Genomic DNA, 22,360 nt, shown 5'->3' on the forward strand with positions numbered 1-22,360 from the left:
AAATCTTTATCATGAAGCGTACCACAGCCAAGGGGTGGCCTCATTCGGCTGTCTTTCAGTAAAAATATTGCAAAGATACAAGAGACTCATCTTGCCTGTTAGATTTGAGAGCAGGGTGGCTACTCTAGTTAGAAGGTATCCTGTTGACAGAAATACCCACTATTTTTCAATGAAGATACAGTCCAAAAGTGCTGACGTGAAACAGCACCTATTTATAACAGCCTCTTTCATTGCTATAATCTCTACGAGAGAGTCTTCTACTTATAGCATATTTACTCTAGGTTAGATTACTGCTTAATAATCAGTGATTAAAATTCAGTCTAGGAATAAAATCATATTTGGGCATATTTAGACATGTATGAGGTCTCTGGTTATTTTTAATCTTTCTCCTATGGATACTTGGTTACTGTCAACATTTGCAGAAAAAGAATTTCCAGACTAAAAAAATGCAGTTTCTTCCCTTACATAGCCAGCCAAAAATATTCCAGAAGTCATATTCAGTACTTTAACTCTTGACCCTTGTGCCAGGCTCTAAGGATATGACCTCTCTTTAAGATACCTACTAGTTATCAAAATAAGAAATCTAAAACATAGCACATACTGGAAGTAGGGAAGGCTGATAAATTCTGCTCTTAGCTGAACGTTTAGCAAAGGCCTGAAAAGTAAAAAAGTATTTGAAAGCCTAAATAAACAGAAGCCTTATCTATCTCCCAGCAAGCTAGCTAGCTAGTGTTTTTGGGTTGGGGTTTTTTTCAATGTAGAGCCTATTATCACAGAATCTAAACACCTAACACTCTAAACAACATGCAGACTGAAGAAGCTGACAAAATACTTGCCTGGAACATTGCAGATCTTGCTATTTTGTGCTATGTTTGCACAGCTCATGCATGAATGCTCTCCCCATATTACTGAGATTTTGTTTGTTAAGATAGTGAGGATAAATGAGGAAATACATATTTTGTGACTTGAACAGAAAGTGCAGAAATATTTCCAGTCTTGCACACTGCAATTTATTTTTTATTTTTTAACATAAAGGTTTATGGTAATGAAGAGGAGTTCATGGACATAGCTTTCTCTGTTTTCTAAATCTTATTTTATTTATTAATAATTTTAAAATGTCATGAAGCCTCAGTTTGCTATGTGTGATGTTACTACTTCTGAAAAGAAAATCATGTGGATTGTTCAATTATCAATTCAATTGGTTTATCTTTGAAACTAAAGAGACCAGAAAGCACAGAGGAGCCTTGGGGAATTTGTAGTAAATCTAATCAGATACAAAAGCATTTGTAAATCTCTGTGCATCCTCATGTTGTTTTTCTTTGTGGTAACCGTATTTTCAGGAAAATGGCTGTGGTACACTGTTGCAAAACTAAGAACAGTAATTTCTTATTCTCTAATAGGGAATACTATATATGTATATGTATTTTCTCTGTATATACTGTTCTCACTTTCTGAACAATATTTATTGCTTGTTTTGGAGGATCCCATAATGCCCTTTCTTAAGCAGAACTCACTCTGGAAGTCATGTTCAGCTTCTGAAAATAAATTCAAAAGATGGAGAACAATACCGTAAAGGCCACTACTCTAACCTGGAACACCTCCAAATTCTGTATTTTTTTCAGTTTGGGAGACTGTACCTACTGCACAAACTCTGGCTGGTGGTGCTGTGTGCTGTCAGAAGTGCCACAGCGCTCAGTTCTCCATGTTCAGGCTGCAAGGCTCTAATGCCCTCTCTCAGGCTTCAGCAGTTATGTGCCTCAGAGTCAACTTCACACCAGTGGAGAAGAGGCATCTTCTTTGAACAGTTTTGCCATCTGTGAGATCCATTTATAAGTCGTTTGCCTCTGCTGTTCTAAACCCATCAGCAGTTATACACATGGATAATTTTATGGGCTGGGCTAGATCCTTGAATCGGTAGAGACATGCTCTGACAGTGAGGCTATGTAAGTGCCAGCCGTTTGCAGCAAGAAGGCTTTAGCCTTTAAGATTTTCTGGCAGGGACTATGTATTATGGATGGTTTTTACAGCTCCTAGCATGTGTCCTCCATTTTAATGAACGCCCTTCTTGCCCCAGTTCGTCAGTGTTCACCTGGCTCAGGGATAGATGTACCTCACTCTGGAACCAAGTGAGTTCAGCACCAGAAGTGTTTGAATTAAGGGCCACCTAATCAGCAGAGGTGCAATTAAAACAAATTAAAAAATTGTGGGTGAACACACAGAAAGTCGAAGAGTGGGAGAATTCTCTTTTGGCCCTGTGTTATTCAGGGGCAGGGAGTAAAGATCTGTGTCCATGATGATTGCATTGGTGTTTATCAGTAAGGCAAGTGTTTTTAAAATGAAGATTAAAAAATGGCATGGCCTGTTTATAATATCATATCAATTCTATCTGGTTTTTTATGGTATATGTAAATTATGTTTTGGATTTGATATAATCTAAAAAAATATGATTAAAATGCTTTTTTATGTTTATTTCATTCTATCATCCATGATAAGATGTCATCCCTGAATTGAAAAGCCATATTCATTAATAAATACTCCCATATTTTCAATAACTGCTTTGGAAAAGATGGATTTTAGCTAAACAGTGAAATAAAAGCTTCAGCAGAGTTTCACTTCTCTGCAAATGGAAAGAAATCTTTGGAGTCTGCAGTCTCCACTCAGTGCACACTATTTGCACACAGCTGTGTTACGTCCTACAGAGCTTCACTCTCAGTTTCACCAGTTATTCTGTGCTCTGTCTACATTTATTTTCCCCATCTGTACTGACAGCACAGGGCTAGATCACCCCCTCCAGAGGCAAACCCCACATCTGTAGGGTGAATCCCTAGCCGGGGTCACCCTGCACAGTGCTCCCAGCATCTCTTCAGGCAGCACAGTGTGCACAGGGGTCTGTATTTTTGTGGCTGCCTGTTTGTGCACGCTTGTAGGACTGGAGGTAGGGCAGGCTCCAGGGAAAAGATAATGCAGCTTCAATTTGCTGTTTCCTAGGAGATTCAGTTGAGAGCAATAAGGGTGTCTGAGCCTGTTTGGAAATCCTGGTCCCTTGCTGAACCAGCTAGACCTGCTCACACACAGCTCACCCTTCGAAAGCCTGGTGGGGCTGGGGCTGCTTTTGTGGGAAATCCTGCTGCTCAGCGTGGCCTGCTGAGACAACTGGGCTTCGTGGGCTAGCATCAGGGGACCACCAGAAGAGAGGATGGCACACAAATTCTGGAAGAATCTGGAAGCAGTGACTCTAGCTTTTGGTAGAGCTACAATGCACAGCTAGAGAAAAACTGTACTTGGTCTGTCTAAGCATGCGATTAGAAATGGCCCAATAAAACCCAGTAATCTCACATTAGTTGTATATGAAGCTTAAGTACAACTTTTGAATGATATTCAAATGTATGGAGATGAATGAAAAAAGGGATACAATGGCCCGTGAATTAGCAAGTGGATTGTGTCTGACTGAACTTTGGTAACTGAGCTTGTCTGAAGAGATTAATTTAGCACTTAATCTACTTGGACTCAATGCACATGGAAAATTATTACGTACTTGGAGTAAAAGGTGGATTAGCACAAGATCACAGTGTGGGAAATACAAAAGTTTGTGCTAAAATAAAAATGAATTGTTGGCTGATTCCTCAAGAATCAGTATCAGACCCAATGCTATGGAAAATACCAGCAATATCTTGACTACAGAAAACAGGAATGTGTTAATCATTTTTTTTTTTCCAGGAAATGCAGTGCAGCAGACATTAACAATATGGAAGATGATCAGAATACCACATGGGAAGAAATGGATAGGCCTAAGAACTGGGACAACGTAAGTGATTTAATTAGTTTGAAATGCAAGGTAATGAACATAGGGAGCAATGAGAATTTCTTCAATCAGAACTTCTGCAATCATCCGAAGGCCCACTGGTTTAAACAGGAAGACTTAGGGGTATTAGTCAGTCTAAGAATTATTATGCACCACCTAGGTGCATGTAGCAGTAAAAAATGGAAATACAACTCTCAGATGTATCCAGTGAGGCTTTTATAAAACGAAAGCATTAAGTATTAATTATAAATTGCACTGGTGAGACATTATGTGGTATAGAGTTTAGAATTCCAGTCATAAAAACTCAACAAGTTAAACTCCTAATGGAGCAGGTGGAGAGAGGAAGAGTTAATAGTACTGCTGTAGGAACATAAAGCCTGTTTTGTGGCCAAGGCTTATCAATTTATTTTATGTAACCAAATAAAAAACAAGAGTACTTTTGTTCTATTTGTATAAACATATGATAAAAATAGATAGGAAAGAAAAAGAAGGCACATTAACTTAAGGGAAAATTTTGATGTAAATAGGACATAAGAAATGTGGCACAGAAATTGGAAAAAAGATGTTCCAGAAAAATCTTGTAATAGAAGTAGTGGTGGCAAGCAACTGAATTTGTTATAATGTGATTGGTTATGATGAAGTGATGTAGAAGTGTCCCAAAGCAAGGGATCTTATGTTGGAGCTGGGAAAATGAAGCCAAAAAAGACCGTGGCTGACCTCGATTTTAAAAAGACCTATGTGGTCCTTATGCATATAGACCTAATCTGTTGAAACCAAAGTAAAGTTTAACAGAATGAACGAGCAAATAATGTGCAACAATGAAACAAACTATCAAAAGGCTAAGCAATCAAAAGGAAAAATAAAATGCTAAAGAAATTATTCAATGGAAAATAGCCATTCTAGTTTACACTATGTGCATATCGGTGATACGTATGAATGTATACCTGTGTATAGATATCAATCTATATTGACCTATCTACCTATGTTAATTTTCAGGGCCCCGTGGGCATCACTCTCTATCCTGGGGGATGGCTGCCCGGGCTGAGGGCCAGCTCATGGTGTAACTGTCTACCCATGCCTCTGCTTTGCTGGCCTGGCTGGGGCACTACATGACTGTGCCCTTGCCGGGGTGGCCACTGCCACTGCCTTGCCACCACCCAGCCTCCTGATTTCCCTTGTGGAGCAGCCCTGACTTTAAAAACCCTGACACTAAACTGCTGTCATCATCTGGTATTACTTCTTTGAGAGAAAAGACTTTTCTTCTCTAGGGACCTTGAAAGAGTTTGCTGTTGTTCCTTTCTAACCTATAAGTCCAGGCTCACTCACAGTGTTGATGAGCAGCAGAAGGGTAGTTGAGCAAGAAGTCTGGATCTGGGTGGGATGTGCAGAGAAGCCTGGCAGCTGGGAAGCGCTCTGGAGCTCTGTATTTGGCAGCTGCCTGCAAGCCCAATACTTGATTTCTTCTGTCAATACTAACCTGGAAAATATCTAAGCAAATGAAATCCAGATGGTTTCTCCTGAGCATGCAACTGAACCAATTAGGAACGCTGAAGACACAACAGCTTCACAACACAATATGCTAAAGCTCTTCCTGACTTCCAGGAGTGCCAAACCCCTAGTCCTAGCATTGATGAAGTGCTGGTAGATACAGCAGGGTTAGCAGAGAACACTGCAATTCCTCTACAGTCCCAGGAGCAGCAATGGCGTGTGTCCTGGGCGTCTTAAATTTTGTTTGGATATTCCACATGGTTCCCTGCAGTAGCACTCTCATTTCAGCAAAAGCAGTACAGAAATTATTCGCATTCCTAGGTAATGTCCCTCTGTGCTGCTGCACAGAGGAAGGAAAGGGAGTACATTTTCCTTTGCAGTTATCAACACTTGAGACCAACCAACTTAAAACAAAGATTTTTTTTCCCTTCTTCTCTTTTTCTCTTTTCCCTCCTGGAGTGTAAAAAAGAAATTGCGTTTGTGAAAATAAACAGCATGTTGCTATAACACTTCCCCAGTCCCGAGCATTTTCTCAGACTGCTTTTTTTCCCCCTGAAGATTTACAGCACTGTTCTGGTATATTAGAGACCCCCCCCCAGGAATCCTGTATGTGGACTACATTAATGAGTTCCATGTAGACCATAGAATAGTCTAAGTATGCAGGAAACATTTTAATGCGTTCTCCAAAACCAAAGTTTCTTCTAAATAGAAACTGACTGAGTTCTCAGGAAAGTAAGTTTTACAGCTCAACATATTTCATTTTTCCGAATTCATGGATATTAGCATCTATGTGTATTTTGCCGTTTTTACTTGAATGCACTGATCCTATGTTAGTATTTGATTAATGTTAATGAAGGTGGTAATCAGATGATATCAAAAGAGGGAAAGAGGAACCAACATAAAAAGAAAAATGCTGCAGGGGAAGCAAAAGACCAAGAGGGCTGGAACCATTTCTTGGTAAGGTTTTCGGGAGTGTTTCCACAGATTTCACTGAGTGTTAGCTCTTGTCCTTTGTGAAATAAAGAGAGTGAGATTCATTAACAGCTGTTATTAAATAAAAATTATTACAAAACCAAGTACAGCTCCCACTTTCCAGAGAGCTATGTGGAAAGAGAACACAGGAATTATTTTAATGTTGTTGGTGTCTTGTTTTTTTTTTGTGTTTTTTTTTTAAATGCAAATACTTTGAAACTGAAGGGTTTTTTTCCTTAGAATTGCAGGAATGCCTGTGTTGGAGAGGGTGTCTCAGTGTCTTTACCTGGGTCAGGATAAGAAAGGAGCCTGTGAACTGAGGGAAGGGCACGAAGTCCTTTCTCTGCCTCGTGCACCTGACTTCATAGTTAGCATGTTCCCTGACTTGTTGCTTGGTTGAGAACATGGACCCAGGCATGATCTGAAGCAGAACCAAATGTGCAGCACAGATGAGTCATTGAGTTCAGAGAAAGAGAGGTTAGCTGTGGGGATGCCAGCTTTGCCTGGCCGCTTCCCCTTATGGCCAGAGAATGGATGGACACTTTGGATCATTTGATACACTAGTATAGACATGCCCTGTGAGTCCTGAGAACTAAATGCTTTACCCCTTTGATGACTTTTCTGCATTCTCATTACCAAAAGTCCTGCCTGTTTTAAAATTGGCATAATACTAATGGTGCCAACATAGCAAATGCTCTGCCAGGACTGCTCAGAGTAGTCTCCCCTGACAGAGCACTGATTATTTATTTTGAAACATTTTCAACACCACTTCTTCTGTCTTCTCTTATGTCAGCACTTACAGAGTGTCATTTTTCTAATAAAATAATTTGTTATTTTGAATTCACAGAAGTCAAATATAAATGGGGCAGAATGAAGCAGACAAACAAACAAACAAAGAAGGGTGAAAAATGTAGAAAGCTGTTTGGGAATACATACTAAAGACAATGGATTTTAAAATAGCCTCTTGCTTGTGGTGTTACTTGAAAAGCAATGACAACCCTAGCCACTCAACAAATACAGGGCATTTCGTGCTATAAAAAAACTGTGGACTTTTGTTTTTTGTCTAGATCCATGGATGGAGAGAGGCATCTGCATGATGTATTGTTTCAGGAGTGTGGAGAGAAGGACCCTGCTCTCAGCCCCCTCTCATATTAAGTGATGATAAATCCTAATATAGAAAGGGTAATTACTTGGCTTTTGGCCTGAGACAACATGAATACATCAGAGCTAAGGATTCCTTCTGGCTTTACAGTATCTTTCCCTCTGTCTTGCTATGCAGCATCCACACATACCTTTGTTTAAGTGAGAAGTAGACATCAAGTGCAGGACAGAAAAAAGCATGCATTATCACACTGCTTTGGGAGTTAAGTTGAAATTCACCATGCAAGAGCCTCTGCAACACTTAACTACAGCAGGTGTTCTATTTTGAGAATGTGGGTGCACACAGATCTGATGTTGGTTGTTACCTCCAATTTAGATTGCAGACACCAAGACAATATGTTTGTAGGTGGACCAAGAAAGTAAGAAAAAGAGGTGTGTCTGGGCTACCAGATAGGCAGTACTTGATTTATTTATTAAATGCAGAATTAAATGCTTCTACGTTAAAGTTGTTGCAAAAGTCATCTAGATTTTTCAGGGTCTCCCAGAGGTAATAGGACTAACTCCAGTGTCCCATTGCTCAGTTGTACACTCTGTATTTTAGAATAAAGCTGTAAGGATCGGGTACCTTAAAATCATAGCCAACGAGGCAGCCAATTTTGTAGAACTTCTGAATGATGCTTACTAAGTCCACATTTCAGCAGTTTGCTCCTGTTCAAAAGAGCTCTTCAGAAGGTGAAAGGTGCCAAGCACCTAGTTTGGTCTCACTGACTTCATCCCTATTCCTCAAAGCCTTGGCCTTAGATAGATATGTATGCTCTGCACTTTTGTAAGGCAATGATCCAGTGTGCTGCTGGATGATCTTGGCTCCCACTGGAGCCAAGGGCTTTGTACATACAGTAAAGTACTAACGCCCATCAATAGTGTGATTACAGAGAAGTACATGCACTAAGGGTTTAGCTGGATTGAGCCCCTTGAGGCCACAGGGGTAGAGAGTACCAGGACCCTTGGAGGACTCAGCCTTGAAGGCTTTGAGTAGCTGCTATTCATGCTGACTTCCACTGGCCATGCTGAGGAAGGAAGAAAGGAAGGCTAAGGGCTTCAGCACCTCATGGTGCTAGAAGAAAGAACTGTCTATCATCTATTCTCAACAAAGGGAGTAATGCTGCAGAAAGGCTATAAAGCGGCCCTCTTACAGAAGTTAAAGTGACAGCCATGCAATCCAGCTCAGCCAAGTGTTCTCAGGTCCCATTTCAAGAGAAACAGACAATGATAAATTGAACAAAGCAAGTGGGTTTGCGAAAGACAACAATGGAAGAAACAGTACACAACAGAGCAGGGTGGTCCTGCAGCTGTCTTGACTTTGTCTCCTTTTTCCAGCAGTCCCACATGAAGAAGGTCATGACTTAGCACTCAGGAGAGGTGATAAAGGCTGAGAAGTATTATGCAGAAATGTTTTCAAACTTCTTTCTCTCTTTCCCACTCCCCCTTCTTTTTTATTGACCCCAGCCTCAAGTTCTCAATGATCATTTAATATATGAGGAAAATAAGCAAAACATTTGCACTCATATCAATTTAAATTAAAGCCATTTCTTTGGAATTTTTTTAAAGCTTTTTGCAAGTATTATTTTATTGTTTCATTTCTCTTTTAATCCCCCTTTGTTTCATTTGGCAGCCGCAACCATAGTTTCTAGCCTCTGGCAAGGAAAACAGATGAGCAAATATTCTCTGTCTTGGAAGTTAAATGCATCGCCCCAGTGACAGGCCTCTCCAGCTTTCCAGCTACCATGAATCCTGAGCCTACTCTTAAATTGGTAAGTCAGCAGCCATGCCAGCACAATGCATTGCCAGAATTGTTCAATCAGGCCAGTCTATATTGATTTATTTTTAAATGTATTCAGCATCAGTTCCTCTGTTTTCTGTCAGTTAGTGATACTGTCACAGGCTTTGATTCACCACCCCTTCTACTGCAAATCCTATGAACACATTATCAAGCAGCCAGTGCACCTTGGATTTGAAGCTGACAATACAGGATCAATGTCCCAGGGGTTCAACCCTGAATTTCAATAATTCAATTAAATTCCTTGAATACTGGATTCAGCCAGATCGATTCCACATTGCTTGCACGTTTACATACGAGGCATCCTCCACAGAGAACCTGCATATAGTCCCCTTGTTGGTGTATAACGAAGGGAAGAGGAAGATATTGAACTGGAGCAAAGATAATCAAGCGTTGAACCTGCTGAGCCTATTATGTGAAAAACCGTTCAAAAAGATGCTGCAGCAGCTGAAGCCACTGGAGGATATTGTATGTAAAATTGGGGTTCTATTAAAAATGTATAAACGTATCCAGGATTAGGTTTTAAAGCTATTGCTACAGGTATGAAATGAGCTTAACTGAGAACTCCTAGGTTCCCTCTAGACTCATTTACAACTAACAGAGGGAAAAAATAAACTCTTTTATTGCTTGAATAATTCTATGCTACCTATAACAGTAGTTAATAGTTAATAAGGATTTATGCCTCTCATATCTGAAAGGTGTATCTAGTTTCTGCAAGTGGGAAGGCTTATATTACATATACTAGTAATTCATTGCCTGCTACTTTGTTCGCAAACAATATAGGAAGAAAGGAGAAAGAAAGAGTCTGTGCAAGCAAGTGTATGCAAAACCACAGTTTATTATCAAACAGGAAGATTCTTTAAAGAATGCCCTGACTTCCAGGCCCAACCTGAAACATCTCTGGAGCTGTTTCTTTAGATGCAGAAGTCTACAATTGCATGGTGCCCTCAGTGAACAGTTATTCATGCCAGGTGTGAACGGAACAGCCTCCCTCCCATCCAACAGCAGCTGCAAATCTATAACTGCAGGATGCGCTGAGCAGTGATAAACACTCCTCCTTAGTTTGCAGCTGGAAGCTCCTTGGGACCCTCATTACCTCTTGGTGGGTATCTGCACAACACTCAGAATGAGAAGTTATGGTATTTTTTTAAGAAATAGCTTCAGCCCTTGCTGTAATGGAAGAAGGTAAAATAGCAGTAATGGATAATAATAACTGTGAAATCAGCTACTCAGACAACAGAAAGATGGCCATGGCTAGAGAGCCTATATGTTAAGAGGAGGACGATTGTCTAACTCACAGGCCATTTTTCATTGACGACTAAGGGACAAGACATTCCCCTTTTAACAATTTTACTGGGACTTCAATTAAGAAAAATTCCAATGGTTTCTAATTAAGCATTGTGGTTATTGAACATTTAAGCAAAACATCAAATAAGGTTTTGTGACAAATGGCCCATATAGGGCATAGCATAATAATACCCTGGAAAGTAAACATTCATAGACCTTTCAATATCTATACTTGCCCCAGTACAGCCAGTAACAGTGAAAAAAAGAGCACTGTAATTTTAAAAGGAGACAGCTTTTTTTTTTTTTTTTTTTTTTCCTGTAAACTACAGCCATTTCAATTCCGTAGGTTAGATTCCTATATGACTGTTCTGGTTCTTATTAATTTATTTGTTATAGTAGCAGCCGGAGACCAATTCTGAATTGACGTATTGTACAAACACTCACAAACCCACAAAAACTATTTTTACAAAACATGGATGAGGATCAATGAGTGTTGAAAAGGATAGAGCTTGGAGTAAATGCCATTATTAGATGGATAAAACCATTTACATATAGAACAAATGAACATGTTCGTTAAGAACTGACTGGACAGTAGTCTCAACTTAAAATGTTATTAACAGTTATTAACAGGGGAGGAGGATAAATAGATGGCCACTGTGTTCTTTTCAAAAGAAAAACAATTTTGTATTTATTTTTTAAAAATGCAGTCTACTTTCTCCCTAGTCACATTTCTTTTTTAAAAAGCTTTATTCCTTTTATTGACATCTTCTCAAACCACAGTGAAATTTTCATTGACAATATCTCCAGGGACACCATTTTAATATCTTTTGACAGTGAGTACCTGCCCTCTGACTAGCTGGCTTGTTGAGGTCGTCTCCATTCTATACCATCATTCACCGCACATGGTTTTTTATTTATTTCAATCATTAGTTCACTGGTGCAGGGACTTTTTAAAATTTGTTGAGGTAAAGTTAGAACATGCATTTCTTTTATTATTTGTGTCCCAGACTGAATTGTAATGTTGCTTCTGTTAATAATGATACTTGCTTGAGTAAGATTTCAGGATCAGTCCCCTAGTATACAAGTGCAGTGATGGTTCATTATACAAGTATGCTTGTGACACAGGCTGTCGTCCTTTGTGGCTGAAGCAGAACTAATCCAATTAATTTGTTCATGAAAGACAAGCTGGTTTTAAAACAGGGTCTAGCACAAAAAGGAAAAGACAGTTTTTTATTAACTTTCTCCCTTGTCTCAAGACATATTTATTGCTTTCTGCTCAAGCAGAAATAATAAAAGCCTAAGTATATGACCACTTGCATGAAAAATCTTTCAGCTCTTGTGCATGTAAATAGATTGGACTTTTGATTGAAAATACGCTGTGCATTTCTTAAGGCTGAAACTTTAAGGATTTATAAAATGCTTAATTTGGAAAGATAACAGTATGTGCAAGAGAGTGACTTTCATAATACATGGCAGCAACATTATTAATTAAAAAGGAGGACACTGCAAGGATATGTCAAAGCAAAATAACCTTCAACTACCAGAAACAGACTGGGCTATAGGTCAATTTTATTGCATTATAGTGGCAGACACTTTTTCAAATTGTGTTACCAGAGATACCAGTGAGATACTCAAGACAAGTTTTTGCTAAAAAGAGAGACCACATAGAAAGCCTCAGTAATGGCATATAGAAATTATGTGATGGAACAGGGATGTTTTCTCTTCCTCCCTCTATAAAGACTCTTACCAGTGGTGGCTTTTATGTATCTCTGAAATAAAAGTTGAACACAGTAAAATGGAGCAAATTCATCATTTAAACAGGTTAATATGTGTTTACTCAGGCACCAAGGGACAACCACGTATTGGTAATTGCGCTGCTGGGAGACCTGCAAGTTGAGTTGCAGGCTCCCAGTCACAGCAGCCACTCCCTTTCTGGGGGCTGAGCTCCTGCTGGGCTGACACCCCCCAGGAGGGTGCTGTTAATTAAAGAGGCTTTTCCTGGTCCTGAAAACAAATACTGATTTAACTGAGTGACTGATAGAAAGTTCTTGCACACCAGATTATGACACCAAGGGTCCGTAACAGGTTTAAAAAGCTTTACATACTCTAGCAAGGTAGGATGTACCAGTCACCTTGGGATATACCAAGGCAGAGCTGGGGCACTATTCTCAAACTTATTATTGCATTGAGAGATGGGGTCATGTTCAGAGAGCTTTACTGTCTGTCTAAAACACCTGCCTTGAGAAGTATTTGTCTAGTTATGAGCAAACTGGTTTCTCTAAGACTCATGGTCCTCCTTGACCTTTATATATTGCAGCTATAAACAGGACAGATCTTCACCTGGCTTTATTTGTCATGAGTACGCTGGTGTTCAAATACTTTGCAGATTTTCACCAGGCAGTATCTGCACTTCTATTTAGAACACATTTCTTTCACACAGACAGGCTGTACTGAATTGTGCTGCAGTACCAACTAATAATGCAGTCCAGTCTGGAACAGTGCTAATTAGCAGCTGCTGAAAACATCATTTGGTTGATACATGACTTTCAGTGAAAGTTCATGCAAACCCACAATGCAGCCTGAAGTATGCAATGTTCTGCTGCTTGGAAGATGGTTTGGAGTCAGGTTGCTTTCTCATTATGAGCTTCTGACCTGTATTGGGTATATTAAGTAATTATCATCAAATATAATCCATAATGGAATAATCTTGTAAACTATTATGTGGAATTCCACAGTTTTAGTTGAGACTAGTAAGCTTTCAGAAAATGATCTTCTTGACTTGGAGATAACAATGGAAAACCAAAACACTAGAGCTCATTAGATTGGTTTTATCTGGGCATGATACTCTGATTTAAAAAACAAAAGGAAACAAAATAAAACTCCCAGAACAAAAGAATTATTTAATCTGTCTGTGGCATATGAAGGTGTCTACATGTTTTCACAGGCTGGAATCAGAAGCACAGCAATAATACAGAAGTTGAGAAAAGCATCAGGTACACAAGCCTCTCACTTGCCTTTTTTCTTGATGACTGGCCACTGGTTGAGAAGACCCAGTCATCAGAAGCAGCCGGTCTTTTACAGGTGGGCATTTCTATACCTGTTGCGGGGACCATTTCAGCACCCATGCAGATGTCCTCTCTCTTGGCTGAGGTCAATGTGATATGGATAAAGTGGTCAAAAGAGTAAAGGCTGCAGTTACTGTGCAAAAATGTTTATGCAGCCCTATCATAGTGTGCTGTGCAGAATCAGTCCTGCACATGATTCATTCCTCTTGTGCTCTGATCCATGCCACTGTTGCTTTTCTCTTGCACTCCTGGCCAAGGGTCATCAGCCACTGGTGATTGTTGGACATTCATTTTCTTTGGGCCTTCCACAGCAGCAAGGCTTGTTCAAAGCTTCACAGCAATGCCTTTCCCAGCAAATGTGTCCCCTTCTTACCTTCTGTGGCCAGGCAATGCTTAAAAACAATTCCTCTGCTATTACCTTTGCTTAGCACTGCAGAGGTGAATACTAAGGTTTAAAAAGTTTAGAAATGTTTAAATGGTTATCCTGGGTGTACCTCTTAAGTTTTAACATGGTAATCTGTCTTTATCTTATTTCAGGAAAGGTAGTTTCCTTTTTTTTTACCTTCTTGCTTGCTTTCTTGGTTCATTTTATGCATTTTTTTCCTCTCTTTTTACATCTGTAACATTTGTGAGCTTCTACTTTGACATCTTTCATGACATATAAAAAAGAATGTTAAGTCCTTATTCCTGCATCTACAAGCTTTGGTGGACTGAAGGCTATCTTTTACAAAATATAGGACTTTCAAGTTGCAGAGGCTCCACCATGTCACAACATAAATTCTTCTACTGATTGATTGCTTTCATTGTTAAAAATCAGGTATTACTGGTCTAAAGTTTTCTAGTTTCATTTTCCTAGCCAGTGGAAGATGTTTTGTCACTGTTTGCTAGTCAGAAATATTTCCCTGATGTACACAGTGATCAAATCAACTCATAACCTTTTCCATGTGCATTAACAGGGCTGAGCACTAGGCTCTTAGAAAAAGTCAGAGTTTCCAGGTCTCAGGTAGTTCTTTTCGGTCATTATTGAACATTTCCAGTTTGTAAACATCCTCTTCTGCAGACCACAGACTTCTGTTACTATTTTGCTAACATTATTAATAATTATATACAGTGTAATAAACAGTTTGTTCTTACTTTCAGTATTATTTTTTATTTCTGAATATGACTACTGCTTGTCTTTTTATGCATTCCATCATAGCGGGTTCTCATGTTCAGAACATCATCTATCTATCATTTCAGAAACAACACTTTTTCAAACACCATTCCACCTTCCTTCAACTTCCACCTAAATTCCATTTTGATAGATAATTGTCCTTAAAATTGGTTGTTTTAAAAGGCAAGATGCTCAGATGGTCTCATCTTGCTAAGTGAACTTGATTACTCTGTAGAACTGACCTGACCTTATCCTAATTTACTACTTCACTGTTTTTGTGTAATCTACAGACCTTAACAGCAATGATATTTTCTTCCAGATCATTGACAAAAATATTGACTAGTGTGGAGCCAAGAAGAGAACATGGTGGGATCTGACTAAAAACATTCTTATTAGATGATGATTACCTGTTAAAAATTAGCTATACTATCAGCCAGTTTTAATCCATTGAATATAAACCACATTGATTATTTTTTTTTAAATATAGCCACTTTACTAATCAGAATGTGATGAACTACCAGGTCAAAGTATGTACTCATAGATAACTTTGTCAGCCATATTTGTAATCTCAACAGGACATAGTTCGTATCAATAAAATGGAAAAAAGTTTTGCATTAAACCCTAGTGATTAGTATCCTGTGTGTACAGTGAACCTGACACTTCACTCCTCTATTAATGTTCCCAAGTAGCCCTTGGTGGTGGATAATATCTCTGTTCCAAGAAGATTCTACGTTCAGATCACATCCCCCCTTGGGTGAGTTTGCAGTGATGAAGTTGTATCATGGAATACAACATCAGGAGATAAATAAAGAGTGTGAGGGGCAGTAGGAACTGGGGAGAAGGGTTACATGACAGTACAGCCAGGACTCTGTCTTGTGATTTTATGTTCATTGTACTCCTTGGTGAGTTTGGTTGGTTGTTTTTTTTGGTTTGGTTTTGTGGGGTTTTTTTTTGTTTGTTTGTTTTGTTTTTTTTTTTTTTTTAGGTTTGATAGGGTTTTTCTTCCCTATTAAAGGCTTTGTGTTCTTGATGTTCTAAAACTAGGACATACATGACTTTTCAGGGTTTTTTTCATTGCTTTTTCTAATTCTAAATAGCTCATGTGAGTAGGTACATCACTGCATGTGAATAGTAACTAACTTGTATGGGATTGTATTTTTCTTGCTTTTTCTTGAGCTATTGTCAGCTATGTCGTACAGGTTTCATAGGTACTGTGCAGACTTTGGTGAAAATGTTCAATGCTTCTGCATTGTTTAAACACTTCCCCACACCCCAATTAGCTCTGGATATTATGGACTCCAATAGTTTTTTTTTGAGTAAACAATCTACAAGAAAACTGGATTACAGTGCTATATTAGAAATTTATTGTAGATTCTTTACAGTGGGCTCAGTACAAATATTCAATTTTAAAGACTTTTGCCTTCCACCACACTCTTAATAGTCTGGCCCCAAATATTACCTTAAAATGACATTTCTGGCTCAGGAAATCTAAAAGCCACAGATTGCTGGAGGCTGAGAAAGCATCATTGTATGCTTGACCTATTTTACTCCTTTCTATTGGCATCTGTTGCTGGCCGTTGTGGGAGATAAACTGTTGGGTATTTGGTTTAATCCAGTTTGTTGTTCTTGCAGTCTCCATTTCTCCAATACTTCATATATATTCTTTAGGGGTACCAGTATATTAACTTTCTTCATCTTCGCCCTGTAAGTTTTCAAACCCTGATCATTCAGACTAAACGTAGCAGCTATACCACTATGGTAAATGGCTACATGATGCATATTTTTGCCCTTTTTTTGGTGCTCAAATACAGTGTTCATTAAATACAGGCATATTCTGTTTATATTTTATGTTTGGGAAATCAATCTAGCCTCAAATATACTCAAAATCTTTTCATGCTTCTGCCACAGAGATAGCTACCATTTGTTCCATATGTGTATTTCAAGTGAGGAGCAAAGTTGTTCTGGGAAAAAAAAACCTAACATAAAAGCTAGAAGAAAGTGGTAGATTATAATAATTTATATTAATGGAGGATATCATTAACTATCAGGCTTGTTAGAGTGCAACCTGAATAAAGCACATGCTATGGAGTTCAAAAGGGATAGCACTTTTTATATTGCTTTTACTGTTCTTCCAAGTCTATGATTTTGTCCAGTCCAAATTACTTGCTGATAGATGCATATATGAGTACAGTGATATCCCTAGATCCAAGGCTTGAGGGCACTTCTATGTGTTGCCTGTTGAGACAATTTTCATGAAATTCAAGTCACCAAATCACAGGCCTTGATAAGATTCATATGAAGAAAGGCTTCAGTTTTGTTTGCAGTATGAGTAGACATTTCTGGTCCGCTTCACTGTTCTTGTGCTATAGCCAGATGAAAACTGGAGCAAATTTACTATAATTTAAATGGATTTATAACTGAATAAAATAAATAATCTGTGTTCTTGTTTCTATGTCACTTGACTGGAGATATCCAAGACATCAAGATATAAACACACTTAGCAGTATAAACCACCAAATCAAAAGAACACAATTTAAAGGAAGTGTCACACAACCACTGTCTCATGAGTCCTTTGCAGTCCACACTACTGGTTTGCAGTCATAGTTCTAGCACTCAGACATAAGGTAAGAGTGTAACATTGCAGTGGATCTCTATCTACCTAGGTGTAGACTGTGATGCAAAGAGGTGCCCTAGGACAGCAACAGAAGCCAGAGTCATGAATTGAAATGTCTTTGTCAGTAAGTTTGATTGTTCCCCTTAGAGAAAGGAATATGTTATATCCATTCTTTCCACATTTTCTCAAAATATTTGTGAGCTGGTTACTTAAGAGTCAAAACTTTTCCACTTTCCTACACTTTGCATTCAAAAGCTGGAGTGGAGAACACAGCTGGATGTTCTAACCTGCCTCTCATGTACACTGAAGGCAGCAGCAGCAGAATGATTTCTCCACAATATAAGGGTGTGATTTATGTCTCTGCTCTGCCCCCTTGCACCAGTGCCCAGGCTATGCCGTGCTTTGCTGTCATGCAAACTATAGTCTATGTAAAGTCTCTGTTTTCATATTGTTAACTGACCTACCAGTTTACTTCTAGCTTGGATTAAACAATGCAATAAACCATTGAATGTCAATGATTGCACACAGGTTTCTTTTCTTTCCTAGAAACCTTATATAGAGTTAAAAGTGTGGCAGCCTGGCAGGAGGAGAAGAATTTTTAGCACTGCTTAATGAAATTAAAGCAGGTCAGACATAAACATGGGGTGACTGTCCAGCAAATTGTTATCCACATCAACAATTATGTAATAGTGTATGAATCTATGTCTCTGTGTGTATCAAACACATGAGCTGCTTCATGAAGCAAATGTGGATCTACTTGTGTGGCTAAGGTTTGGCTCTGCAAGTCCAGGGAGAAAGAATTATGCTCTATCTTTTATTGATAGGAACTAAGAGACATCTTTGTAATCTCAAAAAAGCCTTTGGAAGAAAAACATGATGAATCACTAGCTAATACCCGATTTCTTTTTTAATTTCTTTTTTTTTTTTCTTCCCATCTCTCCCACATCTCCAAAGCAGTAGGAGTAATCTTAATTTGGTGCACTACAAGAAAGAACATTTATAACCTAGACATAGAGGTCCTTGCCTGCTAGGGGCAAGACAGATACTGGAAGGAGTTCCTGTTCATGGTTATGAAAAGAATGAGATATTTTTATTGAAAATAGTTAGTTCTAAGTCCAATATGAAAGATTAAGAGATTCTATTATTCTGCTAAAAGGAACTTGACTCCCCCTTACTGACAGGGTGGTGTGTGCTGCTCCCAAAAGTATGGTTTCTTTACTTTTGCACTAAGCAATAATTTGGTCAAAAACTACAGTAAACTGAAAAGTTAAAAATTAATCCTTCTCAGAGTTAAACACTCTGCCTATAAGACTTGAATCAGAGTCTTTCTTCACTTCTCTCTTTTTTTGCCTTTGGAGCATTGCATCCTCATTTTCACAGTAGCTCAACTTTGTCTACAAGAGAGCTAGAAACTAGTTATTTATGCACAATACCCTATATCTTTGGACATACATGTCATACAGGGTTTCAAAACTCTCAGATCAAAATCTTAAATAAACCTGTCTCAATTTTATGGCAAGTTTTATAGTGAAAAACACTGCTTGTCTATTGAGGTGCGTGGGTGGTTTTACTTTCTTTTTGGTTCTCAGTATTTTTTTTCTTTTCAAAAATACAATGATGCTACACTTGTTTTGTGACCAGCTATAGAAGTATAATATTACTGAATAAAAGAACAATTCCTGAAATGAGAATTTTAAACTGTAAGTGATAATGTTTGAATCGCAGTATTTTGCTTGTGGAAAAAAATAGCATCTGAGCTATATGCCCAATCCTGATGTTCCCACTTTATAAACTAAATATTTGCCAGAAACAGCTTAAAACCACATAAAAGACATGATAATTCTTATAAATTATAATTCTTTGTTTACTAATCCAAAGATTGTTTTACTGTTTTTATAATGTGTATCTAATACTCATTTAGGGAGCTGGTCACTGTCCATGTAACGCTAAAATGTGTTTTACATTTAATAATCAGGACTGCAATGAAATCCACAAATTTATCTTGTGTTTCAAATAAGAACCCAAGTTTCTTAATAGTCAAACGCAAAATTTAAAATTTTGTCAGTTTAAGTACTTTTTGTGAAAGAGTTAAACTAATAGATGACTAGAATAAAGGCTAGACAGATATTGCTCTCAGGTTTTCAGACAAAGAAAGAAAATTGCAAAAGAAAATAGAGCACATATATTGCAAATGCTTAACTGAGATATCCAAATAAACTTACAAAACATCTGCGATTAGGTCATTTACAGAGACAGTTCTAGGACTTCAGTAGTTTCATGTGTTCGCTTTGTTATTCTTTTACTCTTGATAAGAGGTATTGCTAGTAAATGGTACCACTTCGTACACAAAGGCTTCTTGGGGAATCAGGGTTTGTCCTTTTCCCAGTAAGAGTTTGAAAAAAGTAGTAATACCAAAATTTTCAGTGTTTCTATAGAGCTGCAGTCACCACTGAGCTTAATTGAAAAGAAGGAAACAAAGCACCTCTGAAAATGTGGTTTTATAATCTGACGTTGAAAGCAAATCCTGAAGTATCCAAATTTCTTGGACATTTCTGACAGTTCTAGTCCATTATGTGAACACTGATAATACAATATAAAAGGAAGAGAGCTTTTGGTTTTGGTTTGTTTGTTTTGTTTTGTTCATTTATTTGTTTGGTTTTTAGATCTCCATTTATCAGCTATACTGAAAGATTTAGAAACAAGGAAGCAAACAAGTTAAGTGCCTGAAGGTAGACTCCGAAGTAATTTCCATTAACTTCAATGGGATTTGGTGTAGTTTAGCACTTCTGCAAGTCAGACTGTTTCCTTGGTACAATACCATGGGTTTATGAACCTAACTTTAGGCTTACACTTATGAAAGTCTTGTACCAGGTATTAAGTTTGCATTTTAAGGTATTTCTGTCAGTTGGGAAAAAAAAAATTGAGAAAATTAGCCAACATAGTTCTCTCATCAGACAGTAGGTTAAGCAACCTTTTAAGGTAATGGCACCCTCAGAGGTAATGTTTTGCTTACAGAAAAAATGCTGTTTTTCCTTAACAAAGGGTCAAATGTGAGAGTGTAGCAAACTGAAGATACACCAACAGTTTTAGACCTTTTTGTCTTTCCATCTTCTTAATGCAACACATTTATTTAACTTGAAAGGAGAATTAAGAGGCAGTGATGTTGCAAGCCTGAGATGCAATCTAATTTCTACCATATGGTGTTTTTGTTTTTATCACCATCTTTGGAACAAAGGGTAGAACTTCCTAACTTGTTTGTTTTTATGCTAATTTTGCTTTTTTCTTCAGAAGACCTAAATGGTTGACTTAAATCCCGTAAGTTTCATTACTTTTTTCCCTTAGTTTTTTTCTTTTTTTTTTTGAGCAGCTTTCACATATTCAACATTGCATAAAATACCCATTTGTAATTATGTTTAACCTTTGTAAAGCCTCTGGGTAAAGTCTACTCATTAATCTTTAACCTGACAAGCCTTGGGGGTGATGGAATTGGCACAGCCATGTATTAGAAGCTCAGAGACCACAGACTAGAGGTACAAAAGGGGTAATTAAGAGGTGGTATGAAAGGAAATGGAACAAGGCTAAAGGGTTGGGATGATATTATGGTACATGTCAGACAGTAGTAAGGACAATGGAATGCAAATTCCTATAGACACAAATCAAAATATAAATGAGGCAGGGCATTTTTCACAACAAAACCAATTTAATAGTCTCCTTTCTTAGTCAAGCACAGATAACCTTCACTAAATTAGATCTCAAACACTGTAACAATCATAAAGCATACACACATGGCTTGTTTTTAATAGTGTGCCCCTCTTTATCTTTTGTTTGTTTGTTCTTAACAAACATGCTGCCTCGCAGTGACTGTAAAAGGCACAAGTTAGTATATCTCAATATTTCTCAGCAGAAAACAATGTCACCTGGACAAGCGTCATCCTGTAACTAACGGACAAATCCTGCCCCTGGCCAGCAGTCTGTGAGGAATGCCTGGCTGCTGGGCCAGCTGCTTTGGGCTGGTAGCAGCTCTCTATGGACTTACAGCTCAGATGATCATCAGGGTGGCTTAGAGGGTCTGAGATGTGTGGCATCTGTGAGAAAGGAGTCAGGGCCAGGATTCAAAACATTGGCTCTGATAAAGCTTTATGGCTTTTCCAACACCTTAGTAGGGAATACTTTGAAATCATGGAAGCTACTCTGCTGTTTCTAAAGGACAAGGTCCTGTCATCTTTTTGACTGCACACTGAGACAGGTGTCTAAATTTAAGTTAATGAATTATTCTATTGGCCACAGTTAGACTCTTCATTTGATTAGACACTTGCCTTAGCATCTTTCTCAGTCTGATCTCCTCTGACCAATCTCTAAAGTGGTGGCATTAAGTGGTGATTGTACCCTAGTCCTCTGCAGAAATCCTCATAATTCAGTTGTGATATTTAGGCTTGACCCCAGGGGCTGGGTTTCCTTTCAAGAAAATTTCATTTTATGCTTCTGTAAGCCTTCAGTGTATTACTGAATAAAACAAGACTGTTATGCATTCATAAGCTGATAACATTATAAACAGTAAGTCCCACACTTGGGAAGGATAGGGTAGGATACAAACCCCAGCATTACCAACTTTTGGGGGTTTATATCCACTTTCACAACAAGTGATGATTACTTTCCCAATAGGTAAAGCTGCTTTTATCAAGACGTTATATGAGAACCTTAGTTTTCATCAGAAATAAACCAATATTTTAGAAGTGCTATCTCTGACCCTTCTGTTTTCATAGAAGTGCAGCAGCTGTTCAGAAGATGCAGCATGGTCTTCTGTTTCTCTGTCCCTGTGCATGGAAGGAAAAGTCCCTATGATCTCCAGCATACTGGAGTTGCAGTTTTGACAGTCCTTGCTTGAGGAAGATCCTCACCTATGTTCAGTAAGGTAGAGGCCTATTGGAAACCAATCCTATATCTGAATATGTATCAAAGTGACTTATGAATATTCCAAAGTGAAGGTATTACAGGAACTTTATTTTAAGTTCCCAAGGAAGATAAAATACTTGCACTGTGA

The sequence above is a fragment of the Falco biarmicus genome, chromosome 2 (assembly GCF_023638135.1).
Source record: "Falco biarmicus isolate bFalBia1 chromosome 2, bFalBia1.pri, whole genome shotgun sequence".
Taxonomy (NCBI): Eukaryota; Metazoa; Chordata; class Aves; order Falconiformes; family Falconidae; genus Falco; species Falco biarmicus.